This window comes from Stegostoma tigrinum, chromosome 39 (genome assembly GCF_030684315.1).
Source record: "Stegostoma tigrinum isolate sSteTig4 chromosome 39, sSteTig4.hap1, whole genome shotgun sequence".
Lineage (NCBI taxonomy): Eukaryota > Metazoa > Chordata > Chondrichthyes > Orectolobiformes > Stegostomatidae > Stegostoma > Stegostoma tigrinum.
The window spans coordinates 22,133,134-22,152,951 of record NC_081392.1 but is presented as its reverse complement, the minus strand read 5'-3'; the positions used below and the strand labels follow the sequence as shown (position 1 = coordinate 22,152,951).

At 44.8% G+C, this 19,818-nt stretch overlaps 1 long non-coding RNA gene across 1 annotated transcript; it reads left to right on the top strand.

Moving 5' to 3' along the window:
• The first annotated feature begins 309 nt into the window (after positions 1 to 309).
• Positions 310 to 16,347, top strand: LOC125447881 (uncharacterized). The gene is made up of 4 exons (XR_007246621.2): positions 310 to 496; positions 3,675 to 3,829; positions 8,806 to 8,903; positions 14,659 to 16,347. It is a non-coding gene; the product is annotated as an uncharacterized LOC125447881 (long non-coding RNA).
• Positions 16,348 to 19,818: the final 3,471 nt, after the last annotated feature.

Here is a 19,818-nt window from a genome sequence, read left to right as displayed (position 1 = left end):
TGTGACGACCCTCATGAGCTTCTCACAACGCCAACACGAAGCACTGCGCATGCTCCAGCTCACAACGGCGTCTGGATGATTGATGTCACTGCGCGACCAATAGGAGCACAGGGGTGCCCTGCATGACAGGGCGGCCCTTCTAGCCGACCGGAATGAACAGAGATAATGGGAACTGCAGATGCTGGAGATTCCAAGATAATAAAATGTGAGGCTGGATGAACACAGCAGGCCAAGCAGCATCTCAGGAGCACAAAAGCTGACGTTTCGGGCCTAGACCCTTCATCAGAGAGGAAATGAACAGAGGGCGGAATCAGTGCAAACCACGTGATCATCCATGGGAGCCGTGCAGAGTCGCTTAGATAATAAGAACCGCAGAATCCGAGATAACACGGTGTGCAGCTGGATGAACTCAGCAGGTCAAGCAGCATCAGAGGAGCAGGAAAGCTGACGTTTCGGGCCTAGATCCTTTGCTGAGACCAAGATTTTTGCAATTGAGGTAACAGCAGGACACGGTAAAAAAGCAAAACGGCAGAAAGCGGGAGGGGAGTGATATTCGTATGGGTTTGGAAGTTTTACAAATACTTAGTGCACGTCGGAGAACACACATTTGAAACTCCCAGACTGACGTTTGCAGAAAACAAATGAACGCCTCAGATGGCGATAGGCCCGTGTGACCGCCACCATCTTTATTGGGGGCAATGATCCGCGGGGCGCATGTGCAGCAGCTTTGAAACTTTGCAAGGCCGGTGTGGAGCTGAGCGCATGCGCAGCCGTCTCTGGTAGCAAGTGAGAGACAAGGTGTTGGGCTGGAGGAAAACAGCAGGCCAGGCAGCATCAAAGGAGCAGGAAAGCTGGTGTTTTTGGGCCTACACCCTTCAATAGAAATGGGGAAGGGGAAGGGGATTCTGAAATAAATAGGGAAGGGGGGTGGATAGAAGATGGATTGAGGAGAGGGTAGGTGGAGAGGAGGCAGGCTATTTCAAGAAGCAGAGATGGAGTAGGTAAAGGTGAGTGTTGGTGGGGAGGAGATGGGTCAGTCCTGGGAGGACGGACAGGTCAAGGAGTTGGAATTAGGTCAGCAGGTAGGAAATGGGGGTGTGGCTTGAGATGTGATGGGAGGAGGGGATATGCGAGAGGAAGAACAAGTTAGGGAGGTGGGATGAGCTGAGCTGGTTTTGGGATGTGGTTAGGGGAGGGGAGATTTTAAAGCTTGTGAAATCCACATTGATGCCATTGGGCCACAGGGTTCCCAAGCAGAATACGAGTTGCTGATCCTGCAACCTTTGGGTGGCATCATTGTGGCACTGCAGGAGGCCCAGGATGGACATGTTGTTGGAGGAATGGGACAGGGAGTTGAGATGGTATGCGATGGGGAGGTGCAGTTGTTTATTGTGAACTGAGCATAGATGTTCTGCAAAGCGGTCCCCAAGCCTCCAGTTGGTTTTCCCGATGTAGAGGCGGCTACAATGGGTACAGCGGATGCAGTATACCATATTAGCACCTGCATTCTTCACGTAGTTGGCCTAAAAGCACTACGCTTCTTCCTGTCCCACAGGCCTGACCAGTTCCCCTCCACTGACACCCTTTATCCACTTAGCCAAACTCGTCTTCACCCTCAACAACTTCTCTTTCAATTCCTCCCACTTACTACAAAGTGGGTGGCCACGGGTACCCACATGGGCCCAAGCTATGCCTGTCTCTTTGTCGGTTATGTGGAACAATCCCTCTTCCATACCTACACTGGCTCTGAACCCCACCTCTTCCTCCGGTACATGGATGACTGTTTTGGCGCCGCCTTGTGCTCCCCCGAGGAGCTGGAACAGTTCATCCACTTCAACAGTTACCACCCCAACCTTAACTTCACCTGGACCAGCTCTAATACCTCTCTCACCTTCCTGGAACTCTCTATTTCCATCTCGGGCAGCCATCTAGAAACCGATATCCATTTCAAGCCCACCGACTCTCTCAGCTACCTAGAATACACCACTTCCCGCCCACCTGCCTGCAAAAATGTCATCCCCGATTCCCAATTCCTTCACCTCTGCCGCATTTGCTCCCCGGATGAAGCATTCCACTCCCGTATATCCATGTTTTTCAAGGACTGTAACTTTGTTTCTCCGCACCCCCCCCCCCCCCACACAGTGGTTGAGAACGGCTCTCGTCTGTTCTCCCGCAACTCACCCCTCACACCCGTCCCTGCAATAACAACCAAAAAAAGAACCATCCTTGTCCTCAAATACCACCCCACCAATCCCCGGATCCAGCGTATCATCCTCCGACACTTCCACCATCTGCATCCCCACCACCAAAGACTTTTTTCCCTCCCCACCCTGACCTGCTTTCTGGAGGGACCACTCTCTTTGTGACTCCCTTGTCCGCTCCACACTCCCCTCCAGCCCCACCACACGTGGCACTTTTCCCTTTAACCATAGGAAGTGCTGCACCTGCCCCCCCGACACCACTTCCCTCATCCCCATCCCAGGCCCCAAGAAGACTTTCTAGATCAAGCAGATGCTCACCTGCACATCTGCTAACATGGTTTTCTGCATCCCCTGTACCCGTTGCGGCCTCCTCTACATCAGGGAAGCCAAGCGGAGGCTTGGGGACCACTCTGCGGAACACCTACGCTCAGTTCACAATAAAGAACTGCACCTCCCAGTCGTGAACCATTTCAACTCCCGCTCTCAGTCCACAGATGTATCCATCCTGGCCCTTCTGCAGTGCCACAACGATGCCACGCGAAGGTTGCAGGAACAGCAACTCATATTCTGCTTTGACACCATTGGGCTGCAGGGTTCCTATGTGGATTTCACAAGCTTCAAAATTTCCCTTCCCCCCCCAACTGCATCTCCAAAACCAGGCCAGCTCGTCCCCGCCTCCCCAACCTGTTCTTTCTCCTATTCTATCCTCCTACCTCAAGCTGCACCTCCATTTCCTATTGACTAACCTCATCCCGCCTCATTGACAGGCCAGTCCAGGGAGGACATTCAGATCGCCTCCCTACCTCTCCACCTACACTCGTCCTTACCTGCTCAATACTATATCTTTAACTTGTCTGTCTTCCTTCGACCTATCCCCTCTCTCCATTTTCGATCCGCCTCCCCTTCTCTTAGTTCACAACCCTCTTCCCCTCCCCCATTTCTGATGAAGGGTCTAGGCCCGAAACGTCAGCTTTCCTGCTCCTAAGAAGTTGCTTGGCCTGCTGTGTTCATTCAGCTCCACACATTGTTATCTCAGATTCTCCAGCATCTGCAGTTCCTGTTATCTCTTTTCCAAGAGAAATGTTTGTTTCTTCTGGATTTCTTTCCCAGAGTGTCAGATCATAGCAGCTCACTCCACTCTTACACACTTCTGTGCTCCTTGATCGCCACCTCTTTGTCGTTGTCTAATCTCTTCAGTCTCTAATGATGGATATATTTGATCTTTTGTTTAGTGTTTTACTGTTACTTCCTTGTACCTTTTTGTGAATAATTTTTCCACTGCTGCCCACCCCCTGACCATGTGCTGCTCTCTACCAGATTAATTTTTTGAATGGTATCTTTCAGTCAGGAAATATTTTCCCCGAAAGAGGGTGTACTTTTCTTCCATTTCAGACCACCAAATTCTACAGCATTTTTATTCTGTCATTCATTTTGCACTTCTGCAACATTTACTGTGTGTTTCTCCTTCCACAGATACCAGCGATCGTTGCCAAAGCCCTGTTGCCTGTGGAGAACGTGATGTTTAACTTTCGTGTCCTGCAGCAGTTCGTACAATGAAGGTGCTCCCACAATGCAGCCATTTGAGAAGTTACAGATCATTGATCTAGTGATACTGAAGAGCTGATGGTGTATGTCCAAATCAACAAACTATTTGTATTTTTATCATGTTTTATAACTTCACAAAAATATTATCAAGAAACTTTTGACGTAATGCCATATTAGGTCAGGTGACCAACAAGTAACCAAATTTGCAGGTTTTCATGACTATCTAAAGAAGGAAAGCCAACTTAGGTTTATCATGGGAATTCCAGACCATGTTCCCTGGCAACTGTGGAAACAGCCTCCAGGAGTGAAGCAATGATTAAACACACTGTTGGAGTCTGGAACTAAATGAGTTGTCGAAGTTGTGTGGTGCAGGGAGATAGGGCTCATCACAGCCAGGAATTTTAAATTGTTGCTTATAAATAGGAGCCTTTGTGGGTCAGGGAGCACAGCAGTGATGGTGAACAGGTCTTGGTACAAATGAACTTGTGTGCAGCAGAATTTTAGGTATTCCTGAGGTTACAGGGATGTTGAATGTGGGAGGCTGACTGGCGGTGAGTTTGGATAGTTACATCTAGAGGTAACACAGGAACAGATGAGAGGTTCAGCAGATGAGCTGATACTAAGGTGTCGTTGTCGGGTCATTGTCACTGAAGTGGAAATAAGTGGTTTTTGTGCAGAGCTCTGCTGTTTACCCTCACCTCACCTCCCCTCAGGAATTCAGCTGTTTGTGAATTTGTGGATCGAGTCTGTAATAAGATCAGGAACCAAGTGCCTGCCGTGACCCAAACTGGGTGTCACTGAGCAGGTTACTGCTGAGTTAGTGCTGTTGATGATACCTTCCATCACGTTACTGATGATAGAGAGTAGACTGCTTGAGGGGAAATTGGTTGGGTTGGATTTTCTGTGTTTTTGTGCTGAACAGACCTGGGCAGTTTTCCAAATTGTCAGTAGATGCCAGTGCTGTAGCAGGACTGAAACAGTTTGGCTTGGCGGCTAGCAAGCTCTAGAGCACTAGTCATCGGTACTTTTGCCAGAGTGTTGCCAGGGTCCTTAACCTTTCATCCATTTATTAATATTATTTGAAATGAATCAAATTGGATGAAAACTCACATCTCTGATGTCGGGGACATCTTGAGAAGGCGAGATGGATCATTTAATTGGCATTTTTGGCTGAAATTTGCTGCAGTCTTATCTGTTGCATGGATAGGTTGGGCTCCTCTGTCAGTGAGGATGGGGATTTCGGGCATGCTTCCTCCGGTGAGTTGTTTAATTGCCCATCACCATTCACTACTGGGTGTGGCAGAACTGCAGCGCTTACAACTGATCTATTGGTTATGGGGTGGCTCAGCTCTAGCTCTTGCTGCTTATGCTATTTGGCATGCAGATAGTCCTGTTGGGTAGTTTTACCAGGTTGGCACTTTATTTTTAGGTATGCCTGGTGCTGCTCTTGGCATGCCCTCCGATACTATCCATTCAACCGGTGTTGATCCCCTGGATCAATGCTAATGGTTGACTGTAGGATATGCCGAGCCATGAGGTCACAGATTACGCTGGAGTAAGTTTGGCTGCTGTTGATGTCCCACAAAGCCTCATAGATATCTGGTTTAAAGTTCATATATCTGTTCCAAGTCTGTCCTTTTCAGCCAATGTTAGTGCCACTCAACACTGTGGAGGATATTTTCAAGTTTAAGATGAGGCATTGTCTCCATGGGACTGTGTGGTGGTCGCTGTTATCAATCCTGTCATGGACAGATGCCTCTGCAGCTGGGAAATTCATGACGATGGGATCAGCTATGTTTTTGCCTTCTGTTGGTTGTGGCACCACCAGCTGCAGTCCCAGCCCAGGAGCTTTGTCCTTTAGGACCGGTCCAGCTTGATTGGAAATCCTGATTCTGAACTATTCCTGAAGGTGGACATTGAGTACATGTAGTGCCATTCACACTCGCAGTGCTTCGTCCAAGTGCTGTTCAACGTGGAATTTTTTTTTCAATTAAAATTCACTCTTGGGATGTGGAAATCACCAGCTGGACCAGTGTTTATTGCCCAGAACGCAGTTAATAGTCAACCACATTGCTGTGGGTTTGAAGTCACATGTATTGCAGACCAGGTAAGGACGGCAGATTTCCTTCCCAAAAGGATGCAAATGAACCAGATGGGTCTTCCCTGATAATCAGCAATGGTTTCATGGTCATCATTAGACTTGTAATTCCAGATCATTATTTAATTCAAGTTTCACCATCTGCCACGGCAGGATTCGAACCCAGGTCCCCAGAATGCTTTCTGGGTCTCTGGATTAATAATCTAGCAATAATACTGCTGCCAATTTATCAACCGAGGGAGGATGGTACATGGTAACCAGCAGGAGCCATGAGACTTCCAGGCGTCAATGTAGAGTACTCCCAGGACAAATAATCCGGTTGGAATAGCACTGTGCTGCCACGTCTGCCGGGCCTGTCCTGCTCCTGGGGCAGGCCTTCACTAAGGACAGTGGTGGTAACGTGTGTCATTATTTGTAAAGTATGTTTCCATATGACGCTGTTTCTTGTCTAGACTTTGAGTCACCTCTCCAAATTTTGCCACTAGCCCCCAGATATGAGTAAGGACGAGTTTAGGGGGTCGATAGGGCTGATTCTGCAGGTGTCTTTCCTAGTGCTTTGGTAGATGCCAAGTGGGCCACCTAGCTTCATTCCTTTGTTGAGATTTTGCAGTGATTTGCAACTGAGTAGCTTGCTGAGGTTGGCAAATTTCTTTCCCTGAAGGACATTAGATTTTTTGTGTTTGTTTTCTGCCATTTGCAATGGTTCCATGGCAACCAGCTGATTCTTAATGCCAGTTTTTTTTTAAATTGAATTCAAATTCCACCATTTGCTGAGATGGGATTCAACCCAGACTTCTGTTGTGCACTTTAATATTCTAGATAAAAGTTAACATCACCAATGTAGGCATTGTTTCTTTGCAAAACACTGTCCATCATCCTGTCTCCTCCATCCTCCCTTGAACAGCAAGTGAGGGAGACACATGAAGTTTCTGTGTCACTAAGATTGAGACAATCCAATCAGCTGCCTCTGCTGCTTCCCTCTCTTCCACGAGCCCACCAAACCAAATTGCCTGGCATGTTGCTCTTTGTTTTGGTCCTAAACTTGCATCTTTCTCCAGTCTCGTGCCAAGCCTTATCAGAACTTATCCAAACCCTTTTCCCTATTCTCTTTAAACTCCAAACATTCTAACTGTCTCTCTTACTTCTCCTCCTCCTTGCCTCTTTCCCCCCCCCCCCCCCCCCCCCAGCAATGCCAGGTCACAGATATTGTTACTTGTTCTGTCTGCTTCTCTTTTATGGTTATGTCCTTCTGACCCATTCTGTTTAAAACCAATGTTAGACCTCACCGTCATTGGAAAATCCCACTTCATCTCCACTCCTGTCTGAAATCCATGTCGTCGTTGTCCCTCAAGGGTCTATCCTTGGTCCATCCTGTTTCTCACCGACATACTGCCAGGAGGTGAGAGATCTTCCACAAGCACTGTGTCAGCTTTCGCATGTATTCTACAATGTTCAGATCCAACTCCCCTCCATCACTCTCCTTTGCTCCACTGTTACTCAATTATAAAACTGTTTATCCTGCTTCCACTACTTGTTTAGCTGAAATTTCCTCCAATAACACTTTGTGATAGTTAAACACGTTTCCTTCAGTTATTATTACAAATTACTTTTCCTTACTACTGTACTGAATCCATTCCCCTCATTGCGAACTGTCTGAGGCTGAACTGCACCCTTGTCAGTAATGCTTTCACATCTGGCCTCAAGATGAACATCTTACTGTACATCTTCTCGATCACAAATATCAGAAATTTCAATCTCTAAAATGCTCCTTCTCTCCACCTCACTCCAGCTCATTTGTGACCGAAACCCCTTTACCCATGTCTGTGTTGCCTTAAACTTGACAATTCCAAAAGAGAACCCTCTATTGTCTGCCTTATCAAGAATCTGCTCCCACGATGGGAAATATGCCCTCAGCATTTATCCTGTAAACCCACTTAAGAATCCTATATTTTTAATTAGCTCGTCTCTCAGTCTTCAATAATCTAGTTAGTAGATTCCAGGCCTGTTTAGTCTTAGCTTAAATGATAATCCCTCCAAACCAGTGATCATGCTAGTCTATCTTCTCTGCAATGCCTCCAGTGAAGTGATTTACTTGCTCGAATAAGTGGACCGAAATCACTGCTCACATTTCTCCAGATGTGGTCTTAGCAGCAATTTGTACATTTGCCCTAAGACATGTATTCCAAACTCTTATACTGCAAACACCTTGACATGAGGGATAACATCCCATTATTGTTCCTAATTACCAGTTGCAACTGTGTGCTTGCTTCGTGTTTCCTGCACAATTATTCCTGATTCCCATTGTGTTACAGTTTTCCACAGATTTTACCTTTTTAAATAACACTGTTCTTTGAACATAGAACATTACAGCACAGTACAGGTCCTTCGGCCCTCAATGTTGTGCCGACCTGTCATACCGATCTCAAGACCATCTAACCTACACTATTCCACGTATGTCCATATGCTTGTCCAATGACGCCTTAAATGTACCTAAAGTTGGTGAATCCACTACCGTTGCAGGCAAAACGTTCCATTCCCTTACTACTCTCGGAGTAAAGAAACTACCTCTGACATCTGTCCTATATCTTTCACCCCTCAATTTAAAGCTATGCCCCCCCGTGCTTGCCGTCACCATCCTAGGAAAAAGGCTCTCCCTATCCACCCTATCTAACCCTCTGATTATTTTATATGTTTCAATTAAGTCACCTCTCAACCTTCTTCTCTCTAACGAACTCGTTCGGGCATTCTTTGCCATGTGTCAAAAACCTGCTGATCTGTTTAGTGACATGAAATCCCGAGGCGGAAATCCTAGAAACCCAAATACGTTTCCCCCTGAATCAACTGCTGACCCCCACAAAGGATAATGTGTAGCAGGGACAATGCACAGTTATCCTCGGCCAGGAGGAGGGGATGTTGTGAATTTCTAACTGGACTGATGGATTTTATGAATTTGCGTTACAGGATATTGCAAGTGGACTTTCAGGTGGGAATCACAATAATTGTAACACCAAACTCTGACAGAATTACTCAATTCATCAGGACCTGGATATTTGCATTATGTGAGTATTGTGTCCCTGCTCTTTCCCATTTGCTGTGTAAAATTTCTCTTTTAAATCACCCCATTCTCTCAATAGATCGTCCCTAAAACTTTCAATATATGTCCTTTAATCATTTGTCTGGTCAGTTGATGAGTGGGTGTACATCGTAATGTATATCTTTTGTAAACATCTCTGTCAGAGGTCCCCTCAAAACCCTTTGTTAGAAGGAGAATAATCTCAGTTTCCCCAAACACCTGATTCCCCAATGACTGCTGTTGATAAGGCACTCATCCAGCTTGTGTTGAAACACTTTCCACTTCCCTGCATCAGTGCAGCCCTGACAATATGAACCAAAGTGAACATCCTCCAGATGAAGCACTGTCAGAGTCGTGTCCCATTCACCACATTGAACATTCCCCTCTACACCACCGACGCACAGTGGCATCACTGTGCCAAAGGTAAAGTCACCGTAGTCCTACCTGACCATAGGGCTGGTTTAACCTGAAGATTACCACACCCCAGGCGAGGGGGGAGGTTGAGAAGGAGAGTCCATCTATTATAGATGGATATTCTCAATATGTACCAGCAACTCCCAAGTCACATGCAAGAATAATGGAAAACAAAAACAGCCCTAACCATGCAACTAAAAACCCTCTTGCTACAAACCATTCTGTTAAATCTCCTCTGCCCCCTATCAAGGACTTTCCCATCCTTCACAGTGTGTGGGGGATCCTTGGTTTGCACAGACTCAGCTCGTCTCTGTTCCTGTCTGTGATGTCATCATGCTGTGTCAATGGCACTGAACCTCACTGTGTGTGAGGGTGGTAGACACAGAGATCCTCATAACATTTAAGACATATTTAGATGCACACTTGTGATGCCAACGCAGACAAGTCTATGGGCCAAGTGCTGGAAAATTTGGTTAGGTAGTCGTTTTTAACCAGGACAGGCTGGATGGGCCACAGAGCCTTTTTCTGTACTGTAGACCTCTGAGACACTTCACATAGGAAGATGCCCAGCAATATTTCAAGCCATTTCAGAAAATGAGATATTAGAATAAATGACACGTGATTGGTCAGTGTTTTCGGGAGAAAAGTGAGGTATAGAAGTAACGTGGTTTACCACGAAATGCTGGAGCCTGAAGCCCAGGAAATTGAAAATGCTACCATCAAGTCGACAGATAGAAATGGGGTATCGTCATAAGGATTGTATTAGAGGAAGGGACATATTATTTGAGATTTGTGAGGCTGGAGAATATTAGACAGGAAGGGTTCTGAGACTGGAGAAGATTTCAAAAATAGGGAAAAGTGAGGTTGGAGGAGGTTACAGAAATGGTGAGGATTGTAAGGCTGGCTTAGATGTCAAACAAAGGGAGGTTTGTGAGGATAAAGAAAATTAGAGCTGAGGGAGTTTATATGGGCTGGAGGAACTTAGAGACAGAGGGTGTTGAACAAAGAACAAAAATTACAGCACACGAACAGGCCCTTCGGCCCTCTAAGCCTGTGCCAGATCCTCGATCCAAACCTGTCCCTTATTTTCCAATGATCTGTATCCCTCTGCCCCCTGCCCATTCATGTATCTGTCTCGATAAGTCTTAAATGATGCTATCGTGCCCACCTCTACCACCTCCGCTGGCAATGCATTCCAGGCACCCACCACCCACGTGTAAAGAATTTTCCACACATATTCCCCTTAAATTTTTCCCTCTCACCTTGAAATCTGGAGGAGATTATAGAGATGAGGTTTGTGAGACTGGAGGAATCTACAGAGATGGTGAGAGTTCTGAGCCTGGAGGGGGATTCCAACGATGGGCAGGTCGTGAGGCTGGAGAGGGATTCCAGCGATGTGGAGGGTGGTAAGGCTCGAGGGTGATGGCTGCGATAGTGCAAGTAGTGAGGCTCGAGGGTCATTCTCATGATAGGGAGGGTAGTGAGGTTTGAGGTATGATTCCTGCGATAGAGAGGGTGGTGAGGCTTCAGGGCAGATTATCGTCGAAACAGCACAGTGGTGAACTTGAAGCACATGGAGCGCAGCGGTTACAGAAAGTGGTTCACCACCACTTTCTCAAAATCAAATAAAAATGGGCAACCAATATTAGTCTGGGCAGCAAAGGCCACATCCCATAAGTAAATTAAAATTATGATGGGTTTCTGGTTTGGAGAGATAGAAGAAGCTGAGATAATTCTCCTTGGGGCTGATTAGCAATGATTTTGTCGAGTAGTAGATTTGTTTCCAGGATATTAGTTTGCAGAGAGAGAAAAATTATTAACATTGTGACAACATTTGGTAACCGCAGAATACAAAATTCAGATAATTGGCAAATAATGCAGGGTGAAAATGTGAAGACTACTTGACTCAGCAAGTTCCCAGGATCTGGAACAGTCCTGAATGGCAGCTGGAAGCAGATTTAGCAGTTATTCTCAAAAGAGATTTAACTTTTCAAGGTATGATCAAGGGGGCGGTGGAGGAATTGGGTCAGATTTGCAGCACCTTTAGAATGAGAGTGAAGCATTTGACAGGGTTCCACATGGTAGACTGACGAGTAAAGTTAGATCACATGTGATTCAGGAAGAACTTGCTAATTGGAAGCAAAATTGGCTTAGTTGTAGGAGAGACCGTGGTGCTGGAGGATTTTTCAGAGTGGAGTTCTGTGACCAGCGGTGCTCTACAGCAGTCGGTACATGGTCCATTTCTTTGTTTCTCATTAATATAAATGATTTGGATGAGAATTTAAGGGACAAATTAAGTAAGTTTGCAGATGATACTAGAAATGGTGGTATAGTGGTTGGTGAAGGTTACCTAAGATGACAGTGAGATCTTGATCAATTGGCTCAATGGGTTGAGGAGTGGAGGATGAAGTTCATTTTGAATAAATGTGAGACATTGTATTTTGGTAAAATGAACAGGGGTAGGACTTGTACAATTGATGGTTGCACCCAGGGTAGTGTTGTGGAACAGAGAAATGCTGAGATTCAGGTACATAATTCTTCGAAGTTTATGTAGACAAGTAGACAGGGTGGTTAATAAGTTGTTTTGCACACTTGCCTTCATTGCTCAGAACTTTGAGGATAGGAGTTGGGATATTATGTTGAGGTTGTACAGGACATTGGTTAGGCTTCATTTGTGGTATTGTGCGCAGTTCTGGTCACCCTGTTACAGGAAGGACATTATTATTAAACTGCAGACAGTTCAGAAAAGACTCGCTGGAATGTTGCCAGGAATGGAGGGCTTGATGATCAAAAAAGACTGCCAAAACTAGGGCTTTTCTCACTGGAGTAAAGGACGTTAAGGGGTAACCTTACAGAGATTTATAAAATCATGAGGGCACAGATTATGTGAATAGCAAGGGCTTTCCCCTAGGCTGGGGGATTTCAAGACAAGGGGACAAATGTGTAAGGTGAGAGGAGGAATACATATTTAAAAAAGACATGAGATGCAATTTTTCTTTTAGAGTGGTTCATGTGTGGAACAAACTTTCAGAGGAGGTGGTGGATGCAGGTACAATTGCATTGTTTAAAAGGCATTTGAATAATTACATGTATAAGAAAGGCTTAGAGGGATATCCGCCGCATGCAGGCAGATGGGATCAGTTTAAATATAAAATGTATATATTTAGTATAAATTTCCAAGTTCTGGATTGGAGTAAGGCCTACTTTGACCCTATTGGGCAAGAACTTCCAAAAGATGATCAGGAGAGGTAATTCACAGTTAATGGGTTGCTTGGAAAGTGGGAGGCCTTCAAAAATAAAATGAGAGTCCAGAAATAGCATGTTCCTGTTCATGTGAAGGGCAAGGCTGGTAAATGTAGGGGATACTCGTTTACTGGAGAAATTGGGGATATAGTCAAGAAAAAGAAGGCAGCACATGTTGGGTATTGACAGCAGGAATTGGGTCAGTCCCTCGACGTATAAGGGCAGGAGGAGTACACAAGGGAAATTGAGAGGGTGTAAAGCAGACACGAGCCATCTTTGGCAAATAGGGTTAAGGGGAGTCCCAAGAGATTCTGAAACTATATCTGGGACAAAAAAGCAACGAGGGAGAAAATAGGGCCCCTTTAAAGATCAACAAGGCTATCAGTGTGGAACTGCAGGCTGAGGTAGTAAATGAGTATTTCACATTCGTATTTACTGCAGAGAAGGATATGGAAGTGAGAGAACTTGGAAACATAAATAATGAAAGTGTCCATATTACACAGATCTAGGAGGTGGACATCTTAAAATACAAAAAGGTAGTAGATAGGTCCCTGGCATCTGATCAAGTGTTATCCACAAACTCTGGGAGAGGCTAGGGAAATAATTGCTGGGCCCTGTGCTGAGATATTTGTATCACTGATAGACGCTGGTGAGGTGCCAGAAGACTGCCTGGCTAATGTGGTGCCACTCTTTAAGAAAGTGGTAAGGAAAAGCCAAGGAACTATCGACCAGTGAGCCTGATGTCAGTGGTGGGTAAATTGTTGGAGGGGATTCTGAGGGCCAGGATTTGTATGCGTTTGGAAAAGCAAGGACTGCTTAGGGATAGTCAACATGGCTTTGTGAGTGGGAAATCTTGAATCCCTAACAATATTGAGTTTTTTTTTTGGAGGAAGTGACAAAGAAGATAGCTGAAGGCAAAGCAGTGGACATTGCCTTGCTGAAGCCAGATAGACATTCACCAAAGCTCCACATGATAGACTGGTCAGCAAGCTTCGATCAAATGGAATCCAGGGAGAGTTAGCTATTTGAAACAAAATTGGCTTGAAAGTAGGAGACAAGATCATGTTGGGGGGTCTTTTTTCAGTCTGGAGGACTATGAACAGCAGTGTGCTGCAAGGATCGGTGCTGGGTCCATTGCTTTTTGCCATTGATACAAATCATTTGGAATGAATATTGGAGGAATGGTTAGTAAGTGTGCAGATGACACAAATTGTTGGTGTAGTAAATAGCAAAGAAGTTTGCCTCCAAGTACAATGGGAATTTAATCAGATGGGTCGATGGGCCGAGGAGTGACAGAAATCGGTTGAGTTTGGATAAATGCGAGCTATTGCATTGTGGTAATGAAAATCGGGTCAGGACTTAAACACTTAATGATGAGGCCCTGGGGACTGTTACGCAACAGAGACTCCTTGGGGTGCAGGTGCACAGTTCCTTGAAGGTGGATTGCAGGTACAGAAGGTAGTGAAGATGATATTTTCTCTGCTTGCATTTATTGGTCAGTGCATTGAGTGTTGGAGTTGGGAGGTCATGTTATAGGCTGAACAAGACATTGATTATGCTGCTTTTGGAATACTGTGTTCAGTTCTGGTCTCCCTGCTACAGGAATGAAGCTGTTAAACTGGGCAGGGTGCAGAAAAGATGTAGAAGGATGTTGGAAGTTTCGAGCTGTAGGGAGAGGCTGAATATGCTGGGGCTATTTTCCCTGGAGCATTGAGGGCTGAGAGGTGACCTTCTAAAAGGTAATAAAATTATGGTGGGTGTAGGATGAATAGCGAAGGTTGTTTTCCCAGGGTAGGGGAGATGAGAACTAAACACTGGTTTCAGCTGAGAGGGAAAGTTTTTTTTAAAAGGGAAAGTGGGTGGTGCCTGTGTAGAATAAGCTGCCAGAGGAACTGGTGGAAGCTGGTACAATTACTTTTTAAAAAGTATCCAGATGGGAACATGAATAGGAAGGGTTTAGAGAAATATGGGTCAAATGCTTGCAAATGGGATTAGATTAATTTAGGATATCTGGTCAGCATGGACAACAGGGATTGTTCCATGCTGTACAACTCAGACTAAGCATTTTTGTGTTTTCATTTCAGATTTCCACAATTTTACTTCTGCGCTGTTCTTAGTCTTTCAGAGGGATTGAAAGGTTGAGTTACAGATCTATACAATGCCTGTCCCACCTCTCCTTCTGTAATTTTGTGCAAACAGATTGGATCGTTTACCTGGATGATATTTATTTGTGAATGAATTTGTTCTAATGATGATCCAGCATATTTCCCAAGTGTCGCTCCACAAATGTCCAGAGGATTTCTCAGTTTCACAATCTGTTTGCTTCTGGTTTCTCACTCACTGCACTTACTTTCTGTTTGAAAGCTTAGTCTGCAGTTTGGAGAATTCAAACTGTTCCACATCCAGGTCTGACAGTCACTTTGTTTATCACAACCCAATTATCTCAGGATTTTGAACATTGAAGGAAAAAGCAGCATTCACACTAGGGAGAAATGCATATGGTTTGTGTGTCAAAGAGTCTGTGAAGATTCATCTGAAATGTCCTAACACCAGCACAGTGATACTGGGGAGAGACTGTGGAAATGTGCGGATTGCAGGAAGTAATTTCTTCATCCATCCCAGCTAGAAACTGACCACCAGAGTCACACTGGAGAGAGACCATTCACCCGCTCTGATTGTGGAATGGGATTCACTCAGTCATCAAACCTGCTTAAACACCAGGGAGTTCACACTGGAGAGAAACCATTTACTTACTCGGAATGTGGGAAAGCATTCACTCGGACACCTCAACTGCTGATACACCAGCAAATTCACACTGGAGAGAGACCATTGGCCTGTTGTGTGTGGGAAAGGCTTTGCTGACTTGAATTCCCCTCTGACACACCAACAAGTTCACTCTGGGGAGAGACCATTCATGAGCTCTGAGTGTGGGAAAGCATTCACTCAGTCATCCAAACAGTGGTTCACAAAGAACCACAGTTGAAGGATTTTGCTATCACTCTCACGATCAAATGAACCATGGTTTTGGGCTGTTTGTACTGATGTTACTAATCCCTGCTCAATTAAAGGTGCTGGTATTGTGAATAAAATGTTAATAACAGTTGTATATCTGTCAGGTAGAGCTTGGAAATAGTCACATTGTCATGACACATCAACACATTCACACTGACTAAAGACTATCCACCTGCACAGCATGTGAAAAGGGATTTCCTGGTTCATCAGGACTGGTTAACTAGCAGCAAATTTGAGTAACTTTGTTTTTATTTGATTCTGCTGTTAGCTATCTCCAAACCATGTATTTTTGCGCTTGTTTCTGGCAATCGTAGAATCCCTCCAGTGTGGAAGCAGACGATTTGGCCCATAAAGTCCACACTGAACTTACGAAGAGTGTCTTACCCAGACCCTGTCTGCGTCGGTTTCCTCTTACAGCCCATAAATGTGCAAAGTAGGTAGATTGACTATGCTAAATTACCCTTAGTGTCTTGTGTGCAAAATGCAAGGACAGAGTAGGGTGTGAGACTGGGTGGGATGCTCTTTGGAGGGTTCATGTGGACTCAATGGACTGAATGGCTATCTTCCACACTGTAGGAATTCTATGATAATCTCGATGGCCCTTTATTTGTTAGTTATGTCTGCACACCTTTTACAATTACAGATTCTATTGCTCTCCACAGACACATTTCAAATTTTAATAGATATTTGTTCATTGGAAATGATGTAATGTTTCCTTTTGATTTTTATCCACAAAATTAAAGTTTTAAATCTAAACAAAAGATTGGGTGGAGTCCTGTACTATATTCCTGATTACATTTTCCCAATCGGCTATGAAACCTGGTGACTACTGTGACTCTGTTTGGTGCGGGGGGTGGGAAATGCAGTCTTTTCAGATCTTTACCTGTTGTCCATAGCAGTGATGGATCTCATGATGAATACCTATACACTAGATATCACACAATGTCTTGGTTTATTTACTATTTAGTCTGCTGTCCATTACTCCACAGAGACTGAGATAATGGTCTGGGGACCTGGGTTTGAATCCTACCATTCCAGATGGTGGAATTTGAGTTTTAAAAAAAATCTGGAAATAAGAATCTAATGATGACTGTAAATCCATTGTCATTGTTGGTAAAACCTATGTCCTTTAGAGAAGGAAACTGCCATTCTTATCCAGTGATATCAAGATCCTCTAAATGAATTTTTTTTAAAAATGTCCTGCAAATACATTTATCTTTGTCTTAATTTATTTGACAAACGACAGTTCAAGCTGGTTGATGGTCACTTTCACCTTTGATCAAGTTGTGGCCATTTCATGGTTAAAACAAAAAAACTGCATGAATGGAAGCATGGTTGTTCTCGTAGGAACAATACATGCTCTGACATGTTTGAAAAAAATACCTCATCTCACTTATGAGCCAGATATCAAAGCTGACCAGATCCTGATGCTATGTACCATGGAAGTGAAATTCTTCACTGTCTTATCCACTTGTGTTGCTATTTCAGGGAGCTATGGACTTGAACCTCCCAAACTCCTGAACACCTTTGAGAATTTCATCAAACTGACCCCCAATGGCAGGAATGGACAGGGTCAGCTTGGATTGATGATCATAATTCAGGCTCAACAAATCTACTGGAGCATTTTGAGAATGCAATTAGTAGAGAGTGTGGCCACCTCTCTGTACTGTAGTGATACAGATCTCCTGATCCTGCTTGCCCCAAATGGCTGATATTGAATGATTCCTTGGACATGCTGTGTCAGGATCTCCTGACTGAATCCTGTCTCCCATGCCCTGACTGAGAACTGTTTCCCTGAGACTTTGAGACATGACCATTTGGTCGAAACACATGTGTTTGTTGCCACAGCTGCTGACCAGCCTTGACTGACTGCTGGTAATAAATATGCTAAGCTGCCTGGCTTATGCCTGTGATAAACAACCAGGCAAGACAGGAGCACTGTGAGACATTAGGTTCTAGTTGAGACATCAAAGTGCAAAAATGCCAGGGAAAGGCAGTGATATTGTGGCAGAACACGTCTCAGGTGCTGAAAAGCTGCAGAGTGCTTACAGCAAGCATGTAGTTTGTGGACAGGCAATTCTGCATCTTGATGTAGCATTTTTATTTAACTTCTGGCTCATTTCGCTAGATTTTCAAATATCTCCTGGTCTGGCTAATGTGAGAATTGGCTTGGTCATTTGCAGTTGTGTCCCACGTCAGTGAGTCAGTAATCTGATTAAACTCACAGGCCTTGACTTGAGAAAATTAAAGCAGTCACATGCACACGTTTGATTGGTTGCTGTTGCACTTAAATGAAAAACATGCGTTGTATACGCCATATCCTTTCCTGGCTCTCAATGTTTCCAAAATCTCTAGTTCAAGTCGTCATCATCAAAGTCAAAACTAGTGAATACTTCAATAGCTTCCTTTTTTTTCCTGAAATGCTATTTGTAATGAGGTAGTGATGGCAGGCAATTTTCTTTTATTTCTGATGCCGTGTGTGAATATTCAGAGATGGTGCTGGTGGGAAGATGCGGCATGTACCAGGGATGAGGCATTAACATTTAGAGCAAGTGCTGAACATGCAGAAAAGGAGAGATTAACAGTTACTTTGGAACAAGCCTATTTGGAGAAAGTTGGGTGAGAGTACTAAGAGAAAGCACTTTGGCAGCATGGTGGCTCAGTGTTTAGCACTGCTGCCTCACAACACCAGGACACATGTTTGATTCCAGCCGTGGGTGAATGACTGCCTGTGTGGAGTTTGCACATTTTCCCTGTGTCTGTGTGGGTTTCCTCAGGGTGCTCTCACAATCCACAGATGTGCAGGCTAGGTGGATTAGCCATGTTAAATTGCCTGTAGTGTTTAGGGAGAGGTAGATTAGGTGGGTTATAGGTCTGGCTGGGATGCTCTGAGGTTTGATGTGGACTTGTTGGGCTGAAGGGCCTGTTCTGGTTCCAAAGTGTTGAGCTGCTGGAGAATATGAGATAACGAGGTGTGGAGCTGGATGAACACAGCGGCCAAGGAACATCAAAGGAGCAGGAAGTCTGATGTCTCAGGCCTAGACACCCTTCTTCCAGTTTTGATCAGGCTGCTTTTAAAATTGGTTTAATGAAACAGCACCATTCCTGAAAATACTGCAATACGAGGATGACACATGGAAGGGACACAGCAAGCCCCTATCCCAACTGGCACCTCCAAAAAACAGTTTAATATAGGGTTCTTAAGTAACGAACACATCAGGTACACTGCACAGTCATCTTAGCCCCAGAGGTCAAAAAGCAATTCCATTATAATACTGGACTACCTTAGGTCCCAGTTACCTTCCATATTTTCCATCAGCCTGACTGAATGCAAAGACATGTAAATCACTGCTGACAGTTTTTACTGTTGGTCCTGTACTCCTGGGCTTCCTAACCGGGGTAAACAGATGGTCGGTTTACACCAGTACTTTTTCAAGACCTTTTCTATAAAACTCTCTTTGCAGTGAATGTAGATCATCGAAAATGTACCAATCAGATGAGATAGGGCAGAGCTGACGTCACTAACAAGCCTCATCAACCAGTTCCATGACTAGCGGCGGGTCAGTGAGATTGCAGCAACAATCGGTACAGAACTGCACACTCAGAGAATGTCCCAGCACAGAGGAAGGTGCTTCAGCGTGTCACTGTCTGCATCAGCTGTCTGTACGGGTAACTTCACCAGTCCCACCTGCCATGCTCTTCCCTATGCCCTGTAAATCTCTCATCATTCAACTCTCCTGAGGGCCACGAATGATTCTGCTTCCAGCCCCCCGTCAGGCAGTGCACAGCCGGCAGGAACCACTCACTGAAGACGGTGGGTCTACCTCCCTTGATAAACGTGACTCATCGTTGCAAAGAAGGCGAATCATCACCACCGCCTCCCAAACCCATCCCACCCCGTCTGTTTCTTTGGAATGTGTAACTGCCTGCAGTGTCAATGTGCCTGCAGTTGTAAAAGGGTCTGATTTTGTGCTGTTCTATTCTGCGCACTAAACAAACTGAACTGTCAGCAAAGCAATAAATTCCTGCCTCTTCCCAAATCAAATCGAAGCAAATACTTGAAACAAATTCTAATTCTGATCGAGTAATATCCCTGTCAGGAAGTACTGGATCACAATTATGAACACAATTTCTTGGACTAATCTAGGTGTCCTGGAATATATGAACAGGGTCCCCAAATCACTCCAACATCCCTAACATCACTCCTGTCCCTTCATGGATGGTGGATATTA